The sequence below is a fragment of the Cyprinus carpio genome, chromosome B25, assembly GCF_018340385.1.
Source record: "Cyprinus carpio isolate SPL01 chromosome B25, ASM1834038v1, whole genome shotgun sequence".
Classification (NCBI taxonomy): Eukaryota; Metazoa; Chordata; class Actinopteri; order Cypriniformes; family Cyprinidae; genus Cyprinus; species Cyprinus carpio.
The window spans coordinates 1154793-1160792 of record NC_056621.1 but is presented as its reverse complement, the minus strand read 5'-3'; the positions used below and the strand labels follow the sequence as shown (position 1 = coordinate 1160792).

The following is a 6000-nucleotide window of genomic DNA, read 5'->3' as shown; positions in this document are numbered from 1 at the left end:
AAGTAGTTGAATCCATTTGTATTCTAGTTTTGTACAAGTTCCTAACAATAAAGCAGGTCACACCAGTGAGTTCAACTAAAAGCTTCATATAAAATCACGAGGTAGATGAGAGACAGTGGACTTATCATGGGCCTTTCCTCAAAGATCTTCAGGAAGAAGGATGTCATCAGTGGGACAGATTTTTATTCCAAAATAAATGATTTGTGTTAAATGTAACACCAGTGACACAACTCCAGGGGACCACTAATTTCATTATATATTTTACAATATTTATTCGGCATTTCGTTTATTTAATGTCATTTACATCATATATTTGATAGTTATGAATACATAATTGTATGAACAATTACACCTTCTTGAGCCAACAATGTGGCAATGTTTGTTTTTTAATGAATTATACAGAATTCCAAGCACCACAAAACTGCTCGTCCCCACACAGAAAGTGCTTTATTTTGAGGTCAAAAACAGGGTTTTCTACCATTTAAAATCTAAAGATATCGTAACCCTAAAGTGTGTTTCAAGTGTAGTATTTCTGTAAAGGCTAGGGACAGAAAAATAGACATTTTCATAGAATGTAGCGCGCGTCTCACGTGACGCACGCGGACGCGCAGCGGTGTGATTGCGCGCAGGAGGGACCCAAACCTCCCCAACACACTTCCTCACACACACACACTCCCTCCCACTCATGTGTGTGTGTGTTTCACCTCAGATATGCGGTGTAAAGCTCCGGAGCAGCAGTGACCGACGCTAATGAGCGCAAACGCGGATCTGCTCTGCTAAGAAACACGATCTGTGCTGAAGAAAGGGGATTTTTGGGGTCGAGATATTAAGGTAAGTTCTGATGTGCGGCGTTTCTATAAGTGTGTGAAAGACTGACGGATATAGTGGTTGCTTGTTGTGATATTCGCAGTTCGAGACTCGTGAAGCTTGAGTTATTAGCGGCGCTTGAAGGTGGAGAAACTCTGGGAGAGCTCCAAGGAAAAGCGTCCCGAGAGCTTCTGCTCTATTTCTAAACTCGTTATTCAGGTCATTCTTTAAGAAGGGGCTAGAGACACTGTGTACAAAAGCACGTCTTGCATGTGTGTCCAAGAGTTTGTTTGGACTCAGCTGTGCCTGTCACTTCAGTGACAACTGGTCTGCAAGCCAGAAAACTGCGGGTTATCTGCCATCTCCAGCTAAACCAGAAGGGTTTGATGTTAATCTTCAGAGTTTTTCCATTAAGTTCCTCAAGGGCTGTTCCTCATGCTTTTCACTTCACGTCACTGATCGCTATCGCTGGCTTTTTATAGACTCTTAAAAATAAAGCTTCTTCATTGGCATCCGTGGCTCCATGAAGAGACATTAATTGCACAAAAGGCTTTTTAGAGTGGAAATGGTCTTTAGATTATTAAAAAAAATTCACACTAAGAAATCCATGGATCTTCTAAGAACCTTTGTTTTGAAGGTTTTTTAAAGAACCAGAAATGGTTCTCCTATGGCATCACGATGAAAACTCCTATCTGGTCATTTTATTGAGTGCTGGATTCATGAAGAACCTCGAACCTTCATGGAACTTTCCACTGCATAGAAGATTCTGAATAGTGGAAGAAGATTCTTTATGAAAATAATGGTTCTTTTCAGAACTGTTCCCTGAAAGGTTCTTTGGGGAACCAAAAACGGTTTGTTGGTTCATAGTGACCATGACCATCAAAACAGACATACATAAGCTATATTTTGTTATATTTAGAACTCATATGATATTTGTGCATGAAAAACAGAACAAAAGTACGTTTTCTCAAATGCAGCTCTCAAATCTTTGAGATTCAATGGTGTTTGACATCAAAGACATGCCATTTTTTGTTTCTGAACTCAAAATAACTTAAATTTGGGTTTGTTCCACATGTAAATCCATCATTCTGAAGACTGCATAAATCATATGGACTACTGTTAAACAACTTTTGTGTTTTTTTTTTTAGCAACTAGATAGCCACTTCTTTGGATGTCAATAATTGCTTTTGCATTTGTTTATGAATCTGAATGCAAAAGAACTTAAATTTGGGTTTGTTCCTCGTGTAAATCCATCATATGACTTCTGAAGACTTGGATTTTTGTTCTGCATGAAGAATCTTCAGAATCTCTTCTTTTCTGTTCCACTGAAGAACGGCTGGCCAAAAGGTTTGGACTGGAAATGTTCATTTTTCCGTGAGCTATCTGTTTATTCTATCTGTTTTACCGCAGTTTGAGCCAGAAGGGAAGTTGAGTTCAGATGTAGGGTGGTACAGTAGGAGTTTATCTTCACTGATATCTATGACAGCAGTCATGAAGCCGTTTGCTCTGGTGCCAGCTGGCAGGGGTCGGGCCCCACAGGGGAGCACAAATGTCAACAGGACTCAGTTTCCATATGGAGACGCATTCACCAACATGAGGCTTTGAGAGACAGGTTCTCTCCTCGCGCCGTTGAAATGAGAGCGAGACGATGCCCTAAAGCCTTCAGGAGGAACTGACAGATCTGTTCTTGCCAATGATGTGTGCTTGAAATAATTACTGGTCAGTAAGTGAGCTTTGATTTGAGCTCGGGTACTTAAAGTCTGTGAAGTGACGTTACACTTGAAGTAGTTGAGATGGTGGCGCTCTCTAGTGGTGGTGTGAGACCTGCAGGGTAAACAAAGTGATATTTTTACTGACTGACTGAAGTCAAGGATGAACAAGCCTTGTTTTAGTGCACTGCAGTACACCTTTAGTGGGGCTTTTCTTCTCGGATAAAGTCCTTTTGGTTTTCAACCAGGCCCACTAGACTTCCACTGATTTACCATGAATCAGCTTAAAATGAGGAAGAACAAGACAAGAACCAGGATTCTTGGAAAACCTGTGAATATGAGGAAGACTCATGTCAAACGTGTGATTTCTAGACCTGGAAAAGTCATGGAAATGGATGAAATCTTTGGACTTTTTTTTTTTTTTTTTTTTAATGAATATCATTTAGGCAGGCTTTGTATATAGTTGTAGACAAAACTTCCTGTGACTTAAAACTTAAAAAGCTAACACAAAAACTTTCAATTAAAAAAAAAAAAAAAAAAAAAAGATTTTCTTATTTTAACTTGCTCCCTCAATGGCATTTTTTTTTTTTTTTTTTTTTTTTTTTTTTTTGGAAAACCTAATTTTATTATAATTTTAAAAGTGTATTTCTAGACCTGGAAAAATCACAGAAATTGCAATCTTATAACTTTTAGCATTTTTATAATGAAAACACATTTTTTGTAGTTATATCAAGATCTAAAGCATTTTATCAAGTATAGAAGTTGGGAAAAGTGAAAAAAGAGAAAGCCATTTTCAGTTCATTGGTTAAACCTTGAAAAAGCTTCTATAACCTTTGGAAATCTGAAATGTAATTATTTTAAGGCAGACTTTGACTATTGATGTGGATAAAACTTTTAATGGCTTAAAATGCTTTAAATTAAGACAAAACCAGTAAAGAAAACCTGAAAAAAAAAATTATAGCATTTTATATTACATACATTTTGGTATTTGTCAAAATAGTTAATGAATCCAAAAACTTCCGGAACTCTAACATTTAATTATTTTAATTATAATTAGTTTAGTTAATCAGTTTATGTAATTTTAGAGAGATCTTTGAACAGATTCAGAAAGGCTTTATTTGGTCCGTTCAGTTGATGTTGCATGTCTGATTTCTTGTTTTCTAATAAAAAGGCAATAATGTATAATGAAAATGTTTTTTTTTTTTCTGCTTTCCAATAAATAATGGTTAGTAATAGCAGTTTTCTTAGAAAGTGTGCATTGACAAGGCTATTAGGAGATTCTAACAGCTTGGCTGGTTTTCCATTGCTCAGAAACGCTTGGATGTGCTGTAGGAGTTGTGTATGTTGCATTCTCTGGTCTGATGGTGTTAATGTGCGTGTTTGGCGTGAGATTACAGGCCCGCTCTAGTAAACAGATGAAGCGTTCACTGTGAGTGTATGTGGCAGTCGGCCATAAGACTCCAGCGTTAAGTCCTCGTGCCAGTGTGTGTTGATTTAACGTCTCAAACACAGAGCGCTGCTTGTGTCCGGCTCAACGAATCACAGCTCTGCGTTCACGTCAAACGCTCCGGCAGGCTTTCATAGAGTCACCTGACTGAACTCCTGGAGTAAGAATAACAGCGTCTTTCACGAACAGACATCAGGACTGCTGATGCATTCAGATCGTGTCAGAACGAAGGGATTTATGGGATGATCGTCAGGGCCAGAGGGGATATGAGGGGTTCTCTTAAGATGAGGTGTGTGTGTAATGGTGGAAACGACAACTAAATGGGGTTAATCATAATTATGTTTTCATTATTAATGTTGACTTTATGAGTTTATGTATGTGAGTTATGTGTTGATAAAAAAGAAACTTTTAGCTGGTTCATCACAACTCTTGTGCAGCTATTTTCCCGTCAGCCTGTTTATATAGATATACAAAGCATTCTCATTCTGACGGCACCCATTCACTTCCATTGGTGAGACAGTGATGCAATGCTACATTTCTCCAAAGCTGATGAAGAAACAAACTCATCCTAATCCTGGACGGCTCGAGTGTGAGCACATTTTCATGTTTGGCTGAACTATTCCTTTAAATTTGTGAGGTAGAGTGAGTGGAACTAAAATACATGTTTATAGTGTGATTCGGCTGAATATCCTGTTTCTCTTGGAAATATGTTAGATTATGAAAATAAAATGCATCTCATGTTGACTTTAATCAGCTCTGAGAAATCAAAGTCTGCTGCGGGTCTGATGTAGTTTCCTATCGCCGAGCGAGTGATAAAAGCCTTGACTTTCTCAAGGATTACTTGGCAGTGAAAAGTCAGATTTGTGTTCAGGCCTCATTAGCACAGGATCAATCCCAGACTGATTATATTTGGCCGCGGCGAGCGTACGGGATCCCGCTGTCGCCGACACATGCTATGCATTACTCTGGTCAGATTACAGCAGGCGGGTTTCTTCTTCATAGCGTGTGCCGCATGATGCAGCGGATGTGGATATTTAGGCCTCCCTGCCAGCATGAATTGTGGAAATAACTAGCAGGCCGCTTCGTTTGACTACTATGTCCATATGTTGAGTTATTCTGTTCATCGGTGTGTGTTCATACTGTATGTGGCTTCCTGACTGTGTGTTTGATGGAGGATGTGGTGAGGTGAGGTCAAAGGTCACGCTACAGGTGGGTCAATATTGACAGAGTGACACAGTGAGGACAGTGAGACTGTGTGTGTGTGTGTGTGTGTGTGTGTTCATACAGGCAGACAGACGGAGGTGATCAAAGCGCAGGAGTTTGTTTGGAAGACTCACACTGTCTTCCTGCTTAAGGCTGAAAGAAAACATTAGGACAGCAGAAAACCAGATGTGTACACACACACACACACACACACACACACACACACACACACACACACACACACTCACACTCTTACACACACGCTGTTGAGCTTTAGGATATTAGATTCAATGCAAAATGCTTGTTCTTTTGACATGTTTCTGTAAAGTCTGTGAACATGTAAGTCATCTTTATTTATGGATCTTATTTTTGGTTTTGTGAACAGATTTTAACACGACAATTCTGCATTTGACAATGCAATTCTTCATGCAATAACTTTATTTGAATTGTAAAAAAAAAAAAAAAAAGAACTAATTAAAAAACTAAATCCTGGACATGTGTGTATATATATATATATGAAGTACTATAGACACGTATTAGCTGAGCTCCCACACATTTGTTTTAGTTAATTATGGGCCATTATTTGAAGCATAAATATCCACCCTGTCATGGACGTATTACTTTTAAATATGTTTCATTGCAAACTTAAGATCCAAATTATATTTTCTGAAAGGTATGATGTCCCTCCCAAAAAGGCATATTTATTTTTTCCCCCAAAAAATAAAAACACAAAAAATATTGTGTAAAAAACATGTTTTTAAAAAAAAACACACAAAATTCACATGTATTTTATTTTTTCTTATTTGGAGATATTTGGATGCAGTTTTTTGTTTG

The 6000-nt window shown here is 38.1% G+C and overlaps 1 protein-coding gene across 1 annotated transcript in view; it reads left to right on the top strand.

Annotated features, from left to right (window-relative positions):
- Nucleotides 1–620: 620 nt before the first annotated feature.
- Nucleotides 621–6000, top strand: part of prickle1a (prickle homolog 1a) — a gene marked incomplete at its 3' end in the record, with an annotated part of 28079 nt that continues 22699 nt past the window's right edge. The window contains exon 1 of the mRNA XM_042752746.1: nucleotides 621–831. The remainder of the gene's footprint in view (nucleotides 832–6000) is intronic.